The 16,209-nt window shown below is 35.2% G+C and overlaps 1 long non-coding RNA gene across 1 annotated transcript; it reads right to left on the reverse strand.

The window, feature by feature from the left end:
• Positions 1–4,938: 4,938 nt before the first annotated feature.
• LOC141578263 (uncharacterized) lies at positions 4,939–14,103 on the reverse strand. The gene is made up of 3 exons (XR_012508405.1): positions 13,998–14,103; positions 8,495–8,548; positions 4,939–5,065 (listed from the first exon to the last, which is right to left on the reverse strand). It is a non-coding gene; the product is annotated as an uncharacterized LOC141578263 (long non-coding RNA).
• Between the last annotated feature and the right edge of the window lie 2,106 nt (positions 14,104–16,209).

Genomic DNA, 16,209 nt, shown 5'->3' on the forward strand with positions numbered 1-16,209 from the left:
GGATCATTTTTTGCAAATGATATAATTTTCATCTTAATGTAAAAAAATCTAAAAGAAGTTCTAGAAAAATTAAGATATTTAATAGGAGAGTTTGACAAGTTTTGATATAAAAATCAATACATAGAAGTCAGTTGTATTTCTACATCAGGAATAGCACTTATAAGGCAGTTTTAAATAAGGACATTTTCAGTGGCAGCTAAAAATATAAAAATACTTAGGGATAATTCTATCAAAAGGCATGCAAACTCTTAATGGAGCAAATTATGAAATTTTGATAAAAATCATCAAGGATGATCTAAAAATGTGGAGAGAAGTAACCTGTTCCTGTTCCTGTAAGGACTCAATTTTGCCTATATTAACCTATAGATTTAGTGACTTGCAATAAAAATCCCAAAATGGCTGTAGAGGACAGGACCTGGTAACATGAATTAGTTCGAGGTGGTGGAGGACACAATGAATTGGATTCTGAAGGTGCTAGATTAAGTGGGTCAGATCATAAAATTGGGTAAGAGAGAGTTTTTTGATTTGGGATCATATTTCTACATTATATGATTTAATCACTTAGCAAGGACGCCAGAAGACAATGTTAACACGTTGCTAGGATAGCTCTTGGATGTCTGGAAAAACTGACAGCACTCACGAAGTGAAGTATAAGTGCCAGAATTGCCACAGAAGGGATCAAAAAGTTCACAAAAATAAACATTCAAAAGTAGATACAGCATATAATGCAAAAAACCTATCAGCTGACTATATTCTATAGGGGGGCCTGAAGGACCCTCCATTTATTAGAACAATAAAGAACATGTTGGTGAGACAGGCACCAGCATCACTGAGAAGCTCTTCTCTTTAAGCTTGGAACTGTCATTACAGAGCTGGGCTAGCAGATAGCAGTGGGGATGATCCCGACGTACTAGCGGCCAGGAGATGTAGCGTAACTATTAGAATGGAGGTGGGCAGTTATCACAAACAATAACAAGTCAGAATGGCAGTCAGGAGGAGCCATGGAGATATTTAACAGAATACAGTCTTCCAGGGGGCCCAAAGATGGACATCTTTTCTGATCCAAACCCATGGGGTTTAAGCAGAGGCTGGGTGACCAGGAGATAGGATCCTACAACATCACAACATCGCAGTACTCAGTGGTAATTTTCCTAGTTCTTCCTCAAAGGATGTAAAAGCCATATACCAGTAGGGGAAGGGAAAATCCAAATATATTGAGGACTGTTGGACCCAAGGACTGAGTTGACCTGAAGTAGGATGAAGGCACATAGCAGTAAAGTAATAAAAGGAATTCTGACCCAAGTCCAGCTCATAAAGTGTTCACTGAGTCCATGAATCCAGTCAGTGGTCATTTCTCTCAGCCCTGAATTTAAAACGGAAACAGTATGCTTGGTAGTTGACATAACTTTCACGTTTATTTCTTGATCTGTAAAATCCCACCTATCCCAGTGGGGAAGGCCAGGTTGAAGTCTCTTAAACTTCTCTCCTTTCTCCAGCTAAAACAGTCAATTGCAAACAATATTTCATCTTGGAGCAGGAGGGTGGATTGCCAGGTATAACTGCTACACTTAAGATCTTAAATTGTGCGTGGGTGGTGAGCTCTACCACATACCCACTTACCTTGCCTGCGTAGCCCTACAGAAACTAGACAGATCCGGCTGGATGACAGTAGTCTACTGCAAACTCAACCATGGGGTACCCCCAGTCAGAGCTGTTGTGCTGGATGAGGTATCTTTGCTAGAGCAAATTAATGCAGCTTTAGGTACATGGTATCCCTAATTCACATGATACACCCATCAGTGAGCATTCACTGTACCGAAAATGTTAAACAGTCAATAGAAAGAATGGTGTAAACAATCTGACCTCAGCCAGCATCTGCCGCTGGTCGCCTCAGTGCTAGCACAATGGGCTCAGAAATGAAGTAGCTGTGGACGCAACCAACAACAAGTGCTCCTATTCACCCAAGCTAATCCAGCTACTGCTCCTACTAGATGTTCAGCCTTTCAGCATCAGAAACCAATTCTAAGTCCCCTCATTAGCAAATCCTCAAGGAGAGCAAGAAGCAACTTGGTGCCAAGTTGATTACATTGGATCTGTTGTCGGTTGAATTGTGTCCCCCTAAAAGAAAGTTCTAACACCTGGTATCTGTGAGTGTGACTGACCTTGTTTGGAAATAGGGTCTTTGAAGATGCATTTAAGATACAGTTAAGGTGGAGCAGGGGGCCCTTAATCCACTATGACTGGTATCCTTAGAAAAGGAGAAGAAAAACAGAGAAAGACACAGAGAAGAATATGTAAAGACATAGACATGGAGGTAAGACAGCCATGTGACCACAGAGACAGAGGTGAGAATTATGTAAACTAAAGAATAGGAAGGATTGCTGACAACCACAAGAAGCTAGGAGAAAGGGCATGGCCCTGCCATCACCTTGATACTAGACTTCTGGCCTGCAGAACTGTGAGAGAATAATTTTCCATTGTTTTAAGCCATCCAGTTTGTGGTCATTTGTTTACTTCAAAACTAACACAGGACACTTCACCCTTGGCAAGGGCAGTAATTTATTTCATCTAGAATTGATACATATTATCGGTATGGTTTGCCTTTCCTGCCTGCAGAACATTGGCCAGCACAACTGAAAGCTTACAGTAATTCACCAACAGAGAACACAGTATACTACCTAACACTGTCTTGGACTAAGGGTCCCACTTTACAGTAAAGGTGGTACAGCAGTAGACACATGTCCATGGGACCCACGTGTCCTATCACAAAATACACTAGCCAGAATATACTGGCCTAATAGAGCAATTGAATGGCTTTTTAAAGGTACAGCTGAGGCATCAACTTGAAGATGATACCCTAAAAAGATGTGACGCCATCCACCAGGGTATATCTCTGTAACCTGTTTCCTGCACATGAATCCCCATCTGACTCTATTTCCCAGGGAACTCAAGCCTAGAAGGGTTTACTGTGGCATTTGAGAAGCTGATCCTAAAATTTATTTGAAAGAGCAGAATTCAAGAATAGTCACGAAATAGTGAAAGAGAACAAAGTTTGAGATGGATGGTAGTGTTGGGATCCTGCACTATCAGATGTCAAGTCTTATTATAAAAATGTAGGAAGTAAGACAGTATAATTTTGCTACAGAAGTAGATAAATAATAAAGAAGAATAGAAAACTGGACATAGACTCAAACACACATGAAAACTTGAATCATGCAAGTGAATCTCACAGCTTATGAAAGGAAAGATAAAACTATTTAGTACTTGTAAGAATTTACTGTCTCATACTATATGTAAAAGTAAAATCCAATTGGATTAATAACATATATATAGAAGACAAAACTGTAAAACTTTTAGGTGACAACAAAGGAGAGTATCTTTCTGACATCAGGGTAGGGACGGATTTTCTAAACAAGACACAAAAAAAGCATAAACCATTAAGAAAAAGATTAATAAGTTGGACTATATTAACATTAAGAATTTCTTGTCATCAAAAGTCACCACAAGCAAAATGAAAAAGTAATTCACAAACTAGAAAAATATATTTGAAATTCATACATCTACAAAGGAGCAGTATCCAGAATATATAAAGAAACCCTACAGATCAATAAGGAAAACTAAAAGTTTTTTTGAAACAAAAGACAAAAGCAAGTATCTTTTATGACACGAATATAAATCTATCAGACATATTTTACACTAAAATGAAAATTGTCTAAAAATTTATACCACCTAGATATACACAAGTTTATCCAGGAAAGGTATTTATTGGTTTTCAGACTTTGAATGTAGACTACTCATGCCTTTTGCTCATCTATGTACATGTCTCTATACTCTTCCAGTGACTTCAATCCTCACAAAAATCTCATATTAAAAATATTCTTAACATATTACTTAACTAGTAAGCAGAATCTGGTTTCATTTCAGCTAGATTTTCAAGCACAATTCTTGAAAAAAAATTAAAAGTCTTCATCTTGCTTACAAAGCACACATCCTTCATTCATACACACACACACACACACACAGTAAATATATGCAATAGCTATGAAGGTGCATTGTATATGTTTATACATAATAAACATTAGAATTTATTTTTAAAATTAGCCCATGGGGATTTCTGATCCAGTAAACTTGAAGTATGGTACAAACTGCCCTGGGAAAATCAACTAGAAATGGAGTATTTAACCATACCCCTCTCACTTCTCATTAGTCCAGAAATATTAAATATGTTACACATGTTGTGCTTTTCCTCTCACATGGAGGAAACACACTCCTTGGTGTTACCACTAATGTTTAGCATCTTTTCTAGCAGGATAACTAATTTCTATCCCAATTCTCTTCCACAGAGTACTCCAGGCAGCCACTATCAATTCTTTAGAGTCGGCAAAATGAATGAAACTTACCTGCCAAATCTACTCTAGACCAAAAAACATGATAAAATAGACATTTTTCATTTTACCTTTCAGGAACATTCTCTTCCTACAAATAACAGAGACAACATATTTTTCCCTCATCCATGAGCATCCTTATTTGCAATCTGAAGCACCAAACCCAGAATCAGAAGGACTCTGAATGAATACTGGTAGCATACCATCTTCTAATGCTAGAAGAGTTTGTTTTAGTAAAAGCCAATCTTATTTTTAGTCCTAGTCACTTTAGTCACTGTAACCAAAATTATGTAAACTTTCTAAATAGACTAAATATTCTAAAAATACAGCAAAACACCAGCCTCCACACCAACCAAGTCACAATATGGGTGTCTGGCCTAAACCCACAAAATGAGAATGATGGGAAGGTCATTTATCAAACTGCAGTGACCATAACACACTCCTATCACCATGTCAAAACAGGGCAATCAGATAGCTATTACTCAAAGTGATTCCATCATCTTCATTTGCATTTCATCCCTGTATACCTGTAAATGCTTATCATAGTACTTACGATTTTAATGCGATGATTATATCAATGTGCCTTTTGAACACTTTTCCATACTTTGGAAAATGGTAGAACTATTTCCAACTTTGTAACTATGTTTGCAGAATCTCCCTTGAAGAAGTATGAACGTGGGCTGTGGAAAAAGAATTTGTCTCAATCAATTTGTTACCATTTATAGCATAGTTTTGGGTACTTTGAATCCTAAATGAACTGCTTTGACCATTAGGAAGAATTGTTTTGATAAGTACATCAAATATCATGCCTTTCTCATCTCCTCTTGTACCTTTGGCTAGTGGAGGTCCCACTAAATTACTGAAGCATATTTGGCCAAATAGAGAAATGTGTTTTCCCTTTTGTTGTCACTTGCTATTGGAAAAAGCAGCAAAGCCAAGCTGCTGCCTTACACCAGTTACACTGTCTATGTTTACTTTAAAATATTTTAGTTAGGACAATACAATGTGTGTATATAAGGTATTTTCAATCGACAGTCTACAGAAGTTATTTAACATTTGAGGTTTTCTAACCCTGAATTCACACTCCATAGTGGGTTAGTTAGCTTCTGAGAGACACTATCAAGTTTCCATGCTCTAAAATCAAATTTAAAAGGTACTTTAAATTGCATGGTCTAAATCTCTACTTTTGCCTTTGTTGATTAGAAATGCTTTCATCGGTGAAATGAATGGTGATCAAGATATGTGATTAGCAAGGAAGATGAGTGTGGGCACCACCACCCTTTCAAAAGTAGGGTATAAGAATCTGGTGAGCCCAACATTCTAACACTTTTGCAGCAAATAAAGCCTTAGGATGAAAACTCCGTATCCCACGTCAGCCCCACCCCTCCATTGCAACCACTCAGTGGAGGATTTTTGTCAACTTTATTGATGGAAAAACAAGTGATCTTCTGGGCAAAATTTCTCATGCATTTCCCCTGCAATAAACCTTTAAAGTAAGGTGCTCTCAGAGCATAATAAGGGCAGAAAGTAAAATTATTGTAGCATTGTTTAAAGTGTCAAAAACAAAGTATAAGCAAGATGAATGCTAATCAGATGGAAAATGGTTAGTTAAATTATTCATGGGATATTATGCAATATTAGAAACTATTATTAAAGAATAATTAAGCCATGTAAAGTGACTTGGGACATGGGGGCATTCTAAAATATGCTGAGAAAGGAAAATGACCTGTGGGGAAGAGTAGTTAATATTCCGTTTTTATAAAATAAACAATGAAATAAAGCGTGTAGTGTATGTACCTAAAATTACAACAGGACACATAACATGGGGCATGGAATGAGGGAGACACGTGGGGTAGGAAAGCAAGGCAAACAGAAAACAAAAGCTGGGAAAATACTACAATAAGAATCTATAATATGAAATTTGTATGAAACTATATGTGCATACGTATGCTTACAGAGAGTGGAAGATCAAGGTGGGTTTCTAGCTACTGACTTGTAAGGATGTCCGTGGTTTACTAAGTAGAAAAAAATAAGTATCTTGCTATGAGTATCTTGTGATCCTATTTCAGGATAAAGGGAACAAATCACACCTCTATGCAGATGTAGCTATGGCTATGTATATTAATATGAGCAAACAAAGGATACACAATAAGACCTTCAGGGTCTGATCTAGGGGTGGGGTGGGTTAACAGGATGTAGGCTGCTGGGGTGTGTGATTGTTGGCTTTGCCCATTTTTGAATTGCATTGTGTTGTTTTACATGTTACAACACAAATGCATTACTTTTGAAATTTGAAAACATACAAATTACAGATTGTGGATATCTGAACAGTTTTCTAACACTGTTGAAATGAAAAAAAAACTTCTTAAAGAAGCTTATTTATTTAAATAATTTATTTTAAACTATTAACTTTATTAAATTCACCAATGTTCTGAATCCTTATTGGAAATCCTTAACTTAGCTCCTTATTTTGGCCAAACAATGCTTAAAATTAATTCATTTGTAGTACTAAAATTCTTTAGCAACTACTTAACTAAAGCTGTCAAAGTAAAATGTTCATTGCCATTTAACCATGTTCATTGTCATTTTTGCAAAGGAGTAACACTTTTGGCTTTTGAGTGCTGACTCATGAGAATTATCAAAAAGTAGCCTTTAGAGAGCTGTTACTATATGCCAGGCACTATACTGTATTTTGAGCTAAAATTACATATAGTAAAATTTCCCCTTTTAAGTGTACTGTAACCATAAGCGTCCTCCAAGAAATAGACGCCAAAATAGGAATAAACATGCATTATACTGGCAAGTGTTTGCTTGTTTGATTGATTTTAGTCATTGTAATAGGAGTTTAGTTGTTTCCCACTGATACACTTTACACAGAACTATATAAACAACCCTATATAGCAGATGGAATCTGTTGTAGACCAGATTTCTTTTAAACAGCTTGCCCGTGGAACTCAGAGCTGCTCTGATCTTTAAAATGGTGCCTGTAACCACACATAACCCATTGCCTCCAGGATCCTGGTTCTTCTATTGGTTGTGCATGTGGTTACTCAGAGGCAATAGGGTATGGAATATATTTCCTGGTTATTTCCTTAGTTCAAGGTGGTAATCAATATCACAAAACCTTTTGAAACTTCTTTCAGGCTTATCTTTGGATATGGGACTATCCAAAGAAAATATGAGAAGTAGAAAATAGAGATGAAAAGTCAACCAAACTCTATTCACTAAGCACATAAGTTTAAGTTGCAGTTGGTGGCAGTTGAGGAAAAAAATTACTGAAAGATAACATCAGTAGTAAGCTGGGTGAGGCTACTGTAAAACAAGTTCTTTATTTAAGCAAATTTTCTCTAACGTGCTTCATATGTAGTGATGACACAGTAAAAATTAATTTTTGTTTTTTAGGACTAGAGCATAAAACTCAGAAGAAATAAAAATGTATAAACAATGTTCAATCTTCTATTTTTATGATACAGAGTTTTGTTAAATTAGTGGAATCATTCTACTGAAAACTAGTGTTATTAATCATGATATGACTTCTAAGGAATTCATTTGGTGGAAGGTGGAGTGGAAGAGAAGTTAAATGAAAGCTTTGTGGGATCTTCTTTGATGTTGTTTTTGGTTTTTTGCTTCTGGCAGGGGTTAGAGTGCAGTTGGGGAGAGTAAGAAATGGTAGAGAAATGGAATTGCGTGAGTTGGGGCTAAATAACTGAGTAATAGGGCCCTGGTGAAACCTAGGGATTAGGGTTGGAGGGTGGGTTTGAGAGAAAGCAAACTGAAAGTGAGTTCATTTTAGTTCTTTGTATTTTTTGCTTTTTAAATCTAGGGTTACATTTGAAGCTGTATTTATCCCTGCAGAAGATTATCAGTGAGTACAGAAATAAAGAACACATAAACTAGTCTTTTATTTTAGATCCTTTGTGTGTGTGTGCGTGTGTGTGTGTGTGTGTGTGCGTGTGTGTGTGTGTAAACCAGCCAGTTATATAAGCTCTAATGAGCTTAGGAAAGGGATGTCAGCTTCTATCTAACCAGAGCATCAATGTTTAGCTACTTCTCCCATAAGTAAAATCAGATGTCTGACCACAAGCAATGGGTGATGAGGCTTTGCTTACCTTAGTAACTGCTTGTAACCTATTTGGCCACTTAAGTGCCACTGGCTCCGTGAACTGAATCATCAGAGAGAGAGAGAAGAGTGTCAGTGTCAATCCACTTTAGGCATTTAAGCTGATTCCACAACTTGTAAAACCATTCATATAAACAAATTCCAACCTCAAATATTACTCTCCTCACCTCAGGTCCATCAAATTGCAAGTTAACTACTAATTCTGGTTGATTGAATAACTCAATAGACCAAAAATGTGTAATCATTTGCTTAAAGTGCAAATGATTTGGGAAGTTTTACCTAGATGTTTTTATTCATGTTATGGAAAATTACATATGTTACCATTACTCAACACTTACTCATCAGCCACTTTCTAAATAGTTTGATATAGTAAGTCAAATCTAAATTCTCTTAATTTTAAGTGTTTATTAATTGCACTAAGAATAGCAAAACAGGATGAAATTATTCAGAGCTAACTTAGACTATTGAAAGGAGAAAGTAAGTTGCAACCTTATTTCCAATAGGTTCAAAATCAGAAGTTAATTTTGTTTCCCAAGTGAATCAAATTCTTTTTGTATAAATGTCAATTTATTGCTCACAGAATTGCAAACTTACTGTATTCTAAAAAAGATTTAAAGCATTGACACAAATAATTAAAAATAAATCATTGGCAAAATACAAAATGAATACATTCTAGATTAGTGATACATTTAGTTATATATTTAGTTGAGATAGTTTAGATTCCCAATCGTAGGCTTAATTTTTTCTTCTCAAATTTGGCCAACTTTGATTTAACAAGTACTGTATGCTTAGGTCTATCTTTTCACTCTACTGGAAGAGAGAGATATCACATTAATAAAATTCTAAAACAAACTCTATCTTACAATATCTTTTATCTTTACTACATTAAGCAAGGGGCCTATTTGTAGACCTTAATTCTTGGTTTAGTAGATGGAAGCATTTCTCTAGAGGCATCTGATGTGTGGTAAATAAACCTATGTCCAATTTGATAAATGTGCACCAAAAAACCACAATACATTTGGAGGAAACTGTTTAGAATGATCATGTATGGTGTCAGCTTTCTTACTATAGTTGGTGAACCCAGCTGATGAATTTGTAGAAAAAAAAAAGTTTTATTTCCCCCACTGTATTACATGCTCTATACTCATAAATGGCATGACTTGATTTTCAGTGATTGGGGTCTGCACTGTAAATTCATCAGTTTATTAACAATTATTTGTCAAGATAAAAAAAATAGTTTAGTACGATTCCAAAAGTAAATCATTCATTCTGATATGTCACTGAGATTTTAAAATTGAACTAGAACAGAAGCTTTTGTTTTATAAATAAAATGAAATAATTAATATAAGAACAGTAGTTTTAACATCACAGATGCCCTTTTAGAATCAGAATCTGATGAAGTGTTCAGACTTTCCCAGAAAAAATGCTTATTCACATTAAATTTTGAATTCAAGTTCTCTGCAAGCTTGTCCTTTGACACCAAAGTTTAAAACTTTTGAAGTAAAAGCTGGGGTCAAGTTAAAGAATACACACATGCAATAAAGATCTCTGCATAATTAGATTTATTATTGCAAGACTGAGCACAATTTGGCTCAGATTCTTAGCAGTCAGGGGGAAATAGAAATCCTAGTTATGATGATTCTCATCAAGAAAATGAAATATAGCTCTCAGAGAAATCAAAGCTTTGCCTAGCAATAAATTATAAATAATTTCTCCTGGGACTGTTGCATAAACTTTATTTTGAAAAGTCTGCATAATCTTAAATTCAATAGTAAATTTTATGTAATTTCTTATTTTGGCCACTTAATACAATAAGAGGACATAAGATTACTAGGAAACAGGAAGCCTTTTGGTTATCTGACTCATACAGGACATGTATTCAACTCAGTCAACTCAATCTTGTTAATAACTTCTATCCTTGGACTACGTTTTCTAAAATTTTACTTCTCCCTTCAAGTTGGGTTTTTTTGTAGGTGCAAGTCAGATATTAGCCCTCTGGAAATCTCTGCTACATCTAGCCTTATGGAAGATAGGAGAAGAAGGAACAGCATGTGTATAGAGTCCTCAAAGAAGAAAACCAAAACAATAAAATGAGAACAATATTAAAAAAATCTATAATTAAAGACAAACTTTACTAAAATTAATATATATATATATATCTGAAAGTACATGTTGAAAAGGCACATGATACACCTGAGAAAATAGGATGAAAACACCAAGAAAAACCTAATGAAATTTTAGTCATTCAAGAAGATAAGTAAATTCTTTTGACATCTGGATGAAAAGTCTAAGTCACTTATAAATGAAAGAAAGTCAAATTGCTAAGAATTTTCAATAGTAAAATTTTATGCTTTCTGGGGTAAACCAAAAAATAAAATCTGAGCCAAGTATTTTATATTCTGTTTTCCAAGAATAGAGTCAAACTCATTTCAATATCCCATGAGTTATTCCTGAGTATCTACTAGAGAATAACCTTCAGACAACTAAAGTGAATGGAGATACAGCAGTCTAAGGACTGGTGGTGAGCATTAGCATACAGTTAATTGTAGCACTATAAATAAAAGATGGTAATAAGGAAAGAACTGTAGTACGTAATGTACCAATCCTAACGTTGAGATCTTCCTCAAGGGTACAGAGTGAATGGGATGAAGGAACAGGGATGGAAGACAGACTGCTTTGAATATATTTTGCTTTATAGAATTGACTTTGAAACCATGTAAGCATTTTATATAACAAAAAAGTTTAATCCCTAAAAATTGAGATTAAAATGAGATAAATGAATCTAAAAGAGTAATTAGTTGCTGCATAATCACACAGAAACTAATTAAAGTAACTTAAAAAAAATTTTTTTTGGCAGTACATCCATAATAGTATATGCCTTAAAAACAAAAATTGCTGGAAAAATTTAACAGTTTTCAATAATGATATTATAGGTGTAGTGATGGTATCACAATTCAAAAAATGTTGTGTGTATAAAGTATAATTCTGTGATATTATAATACTATTATCCAGTGTCCTTCATAGGCAAGATTCTTGGCAAGGGGGAAAGGAAAAACAGATTCAGAAAGAAGAGATTAAGTAAAGACCTTTTAGTCCTCAATTTGAAGCATCAGTATAAATCGATGATATTTTCTGCTTGAAAAAATTATTTTCTAATTTTTTTCACCTGCAAAGTCCCCTAAATACTGATGATTAATAAATACTACAATGAATTTGGTGCTGAAACCTAATTTCAGCACCTAGAATTTAGGGTTGAAATCTAATTTCCTTCTGAAAGGATCCACAGCTCCTTGGAGAAATAGCTAATTCCAGGTCCAGGACAGGAAATATACAAGACCATATTGGAAATTCTTGTCACATCAGATAAGGAAGCTATCAAAGATTGCTAGCTTTATGTCAAAGTCTTGGGAATCAACTTGCACAGACTGTCAAAGATGAGACAATGTGCAGATCAATGAGAAAAAATCCTTCAAAAGACTGAAACATATCAAATAAGTTTGAGTCCATGAATTCATAATGATACTTAAAAAAATTGATCAGCAATTAGAAGACACCAATGATTCAACTCATTATTTTGAAAACTCATTATTTTGAAAACAAACAATCACTGTGTAATCAAATAGTAGATAAGAGTAAGATTTTTATTGCAGTATTTCATCAAATAAATGAAAAAAAAAGATAGAATTGGAATATCACTTTCTTGTAACCCAAAATGAATTAATGGATCTAGGCAATGAGTATCAATTATTGCTAACATCAAAAAGAGAAAAATAACCAGATATTAGGTGTCTCCTGATGGAGGAACAGATTAACTCCTAAAAAAAGGTCTTTTCAGAAAATCAAGTCTGAATCTGGTCAATACTCTAGATTCAATGACTAATTTACAGAAAATTCAGAGGAAAGAGGAACATACTAAATTATACTATAGGGATGTAATCAGCAAAATCCTATAGACAAACAATCAAGTTTCTTCAGCAAATAAATTACAAAGAGAAAAAAAAAAGATGGGGGGTACCAATAGGTGAAAAGAAATTTAAATGGAATAAATTAACCAATCATTATATGTGGGCCTTGTTTGGATCCTGATTCAAACTAGAAAAACTGGTGACATTAAAGTGATAATTGGAAATTTGAACACTCACTGAATATTTGGTGATACTCAGGAATACTTAATTTTTAAAGATACAATCATGATGTTGTATTATACAAAAAGAAATAAGTCCTTTTCTTTTAGAGTTACATACTGGAATGTTTGCTCATAAAATAAAATGTTGTCTGGAATTTGCCACAAAATAATTGGGGAGGTAAATATGGGTAAGGCATACAAATCATTTTGTTGAAGCTAGATAATGGCACATGGGGAGTTTATCATATTATTCTCTATGTGGCTTTTGGAAAAATTCAAAAATAAAACATTTAAAATAAAAACATGCATTTGGTACCCTTCTCTGCATGGCAATGTCATGCCCTGCAAGCACTTAAAATATCTGCAGTTTTTCTCTGTTAAGGAGTTATTTCCTTTCCCCGTGTCTGAGAAGAGCAGCCAATGTGTTGCATGCGAGACCAGCGAGGGTTAAAGAGAGTGAGCAGCTGATACATCTGGGGAGCATTAGCTATATTAAGGGCAAGCCAGCATGAAAAGGTAACCGGAAGAAGCAGCTGAGTACTCTCTGGTCAAGCCTTGAGGTCATCTGAATTAAGGGACTGCGGTTTACAGTCTAGCATGGGACATGTATCATTTCAGCACTTTGTTTCAAACCCCAGCACAAGAGTTCCTTTGGTTTGGAATTGGATCAAAACTGAGTAGAAGACCTTTTTTACTCTCAATAAGCAATTTCAAATGTTTTGTTTCTTTTTTTTAACCATTCTTTTTTTACTTTATTTCTTTTTTTGTTGGGGGGTAATTAGGTTTATTTATATTTACTTATTTATTTTAATGGAGGTACTGGGGATTGAACCCAGGACCTCATGCATGCTAGGCATGTACTCTACCACTGAGCTATACCCTCTCCCTCAAATGCTTTGTACCACAATAGCTTTCAGAAAAGAATAGACAGGATTTATAGTGTAGTAACAGAATTCATTGTAACAACAACTTAATGTATTTTGGATTTCTTCTGTTACAAAAATTTCCATTAGCCATGTATGTGACTGTAATGATAAACACTTCTTTTGATTGCCATATCAGTCAATATCTATAGTATTTATCATGTCGTGGCACTGTGAAAACCATGGTGGGGTTATAGGGGATTATAGTTTCATGGAATGCAAGACTTTGAAATAAAACAAAAATTGTCTAAAATCTTGACTCTGCCATTTCTCAGCATGTTGGGTTGGGCAGTCTCTCTCCTGTGGTTCCCTCATCTGTGAAATAGGATGTTTTGTAGTGAGGTTTAAAGATAATGTGTGCACCTAGCCCACAGCTTCAATGTGTGGAAAAAAATGTCATCTTTACATTTGCTTTCTTATAATCAGCAACTTTTGCCTCTTACCTTTGAGTAAAGGTGTATCTCAGTATTAGACATCTTTCTCCTAGGTAAACACCACTGCTAAGAGCTCTCGTAGGCTACCAGCTTGATCTCCTCTGAAGAAAAACCTGAAACAAGCCAACACTTACAGATTAATTTTTCTCTTATGGTAGAACAGTTTTTAATAAAAGTTAAAGACTTCTTGTACAACAATGTATCATAAAGACTCAAGTACTGGTTTTAATCTCCTAACACTGATAACTAATACTAAGAGAGATGCAAAAGTAAGTGTAGCGGATTATGCAACTAGAGAAAACACAGCTCTGTCTTAGTCCTAATGAAAACAGAATACTGACTATGCCACACTTCAGACACTTGTAGTTTGAGCTGGGACATGGCCAATCTTCCTGGTCTCTTGTCGTTTACTGTTAAAACCAGCAGTGAATAATTTAAATGTATGAGCCACTTTGATGCAATTTTAATACACATAACTTCATGCCATGCTTATAACCAGCCATATCTAGATTGTAAATTTCATTCAAATTACATGATAAAATGAGTCCATTTCCACTTATAGTAAAAGCTAAGGCCAGCAAGGGTTCTCCATCAACCTTATGTATCATTTAATGTAGGACAGAAGTTTCCAAAGCAAGAGAGCTGGTAGCTCAAGCAACAGATAAGAAAGGCCATGAAGCCATTCTACAATGCTGTGGACCTACTTTCATTCCTACTAGTCATGTCATTGACTAGAGGCTGTGACTCTGGGAAATATTATACTTTTTATTATACTCAGCATATTTATTATGTAATCAATCCAAGTCCATTGCAGAAAGGTTAGAAGTAGCGAAGTTAAAAAAAAATTGCCTAAAACCCCACCATTCAGAGACAATCACCATTGTTACATACTGATTTATCTCTATCTAGAGTTTATATGAACATAAAAATAAATATAATTTTACAAATGTTTGACCAATCAGGTATATTTCATAACTTATTTTTTCCACTTGATACTCTTTTGCAAATTTTCAATGATATATAGTATAGACTGACATTAAGAAGTGTGATAATTACAGCATTCTGTTATACGGAGGACTTCGGTACTTAACCAATTTTCTGTTGCATATTTGCTTTTGTTGTTTTTTTCTCTTTCAGATATGTATCTTGACTATGTATCTTTCTACTAAGGAAATATGATATGTGAAAATTCCAGAAGTGGAATCTTAGTATGTTTTTAAGTTCTCCTTTCTAATCTCCCAGTCTGTCCTCCTTAAAAGGAGAATTTTATTCACTTTCCATGGCAGACTCTTCTATGTTAGCAACACAGCATATTAATGGAAAAAGGTCAGAGAAGGTAGACGGCAATAAGTATTTTGTGTGTGTGTCCACAATCCCTCTTGAACAGGTTTTCTGTCAAATGAGAAAAAATTTCCTCAGATATCTGACCTGGCCATTGGTGACCAAGCCAGGGAACGTACACAGGCATTGAGAGGAGACGCAGGTAATCTGGAGCCGTGGCCCCACAGGTGCACCTGGAACCATCTCTGTGTTTGAGAATGAATCCATCTGACCAGGTATTTTAGAAAGCTTTTGAGCAGCCAAAAGTTAAACTTCAATATAGCTTAGTTATTTACAAAGTCAATGCCACAGTACTCTTTAGCCATTTTTAATTTTACAGATGAAATCTGATTTATGAAACACAGTGATGGGTGCTTTGTGTATTATGCATCCTTGGTTCTTCTTCACAAGCTTCTAACTTTCTGTTTCTACTCTATCAAAGTCCACCATTTCCCATGAACGAAACCAGAATAAAATGTCCTGTTTCAAATGCAGAATCAGGTTACATTTCTGGTTTCAATGGTCATGCATAAGAAATACATTTTTGGTGACTGATGCTCTGTAATTTTTTAGTGACTAACTGTAAAGAAAATATTTACAAAGAAAAGTTTTAGTCAGTGTCTATGTAGCTTATACACACTGGTATTCCCCCCGGGGTCCATTCTGTGCGTGTTCTCTTTTTATAATTCACTGTTAGCAATGCCTACCTCAAGCACCCAATTTAGGGGCATTTTACACACAAGGGGAGTCAGCTTGTGGTCAAAATCAGAATGAAGCCAACCTTCCCAACAGACCACTCCTATGTGCATCTCTGCTCTCGGCTTGGGTTTGTCTGCATTTGATAGAAGATGAGCAGTGCCAATCCTGGCACGGGGGGAGGTAGAGTAAGACTTGAATCCAG

Source organism: Camelus bactrianus, chromosome 7, assembly GCF_048773025.1.
Source record: "Camelus bactrianus isolate YW-2024 breed Bactrian camel chromosome 7, ASM4877302v1, whole genome shotgun sequence".
NCBI lineage: Eukaryota > Metazoa > Chordata > Mammalia > Artiodactyla > Camelidae > Camelus > Camelus bactrianus.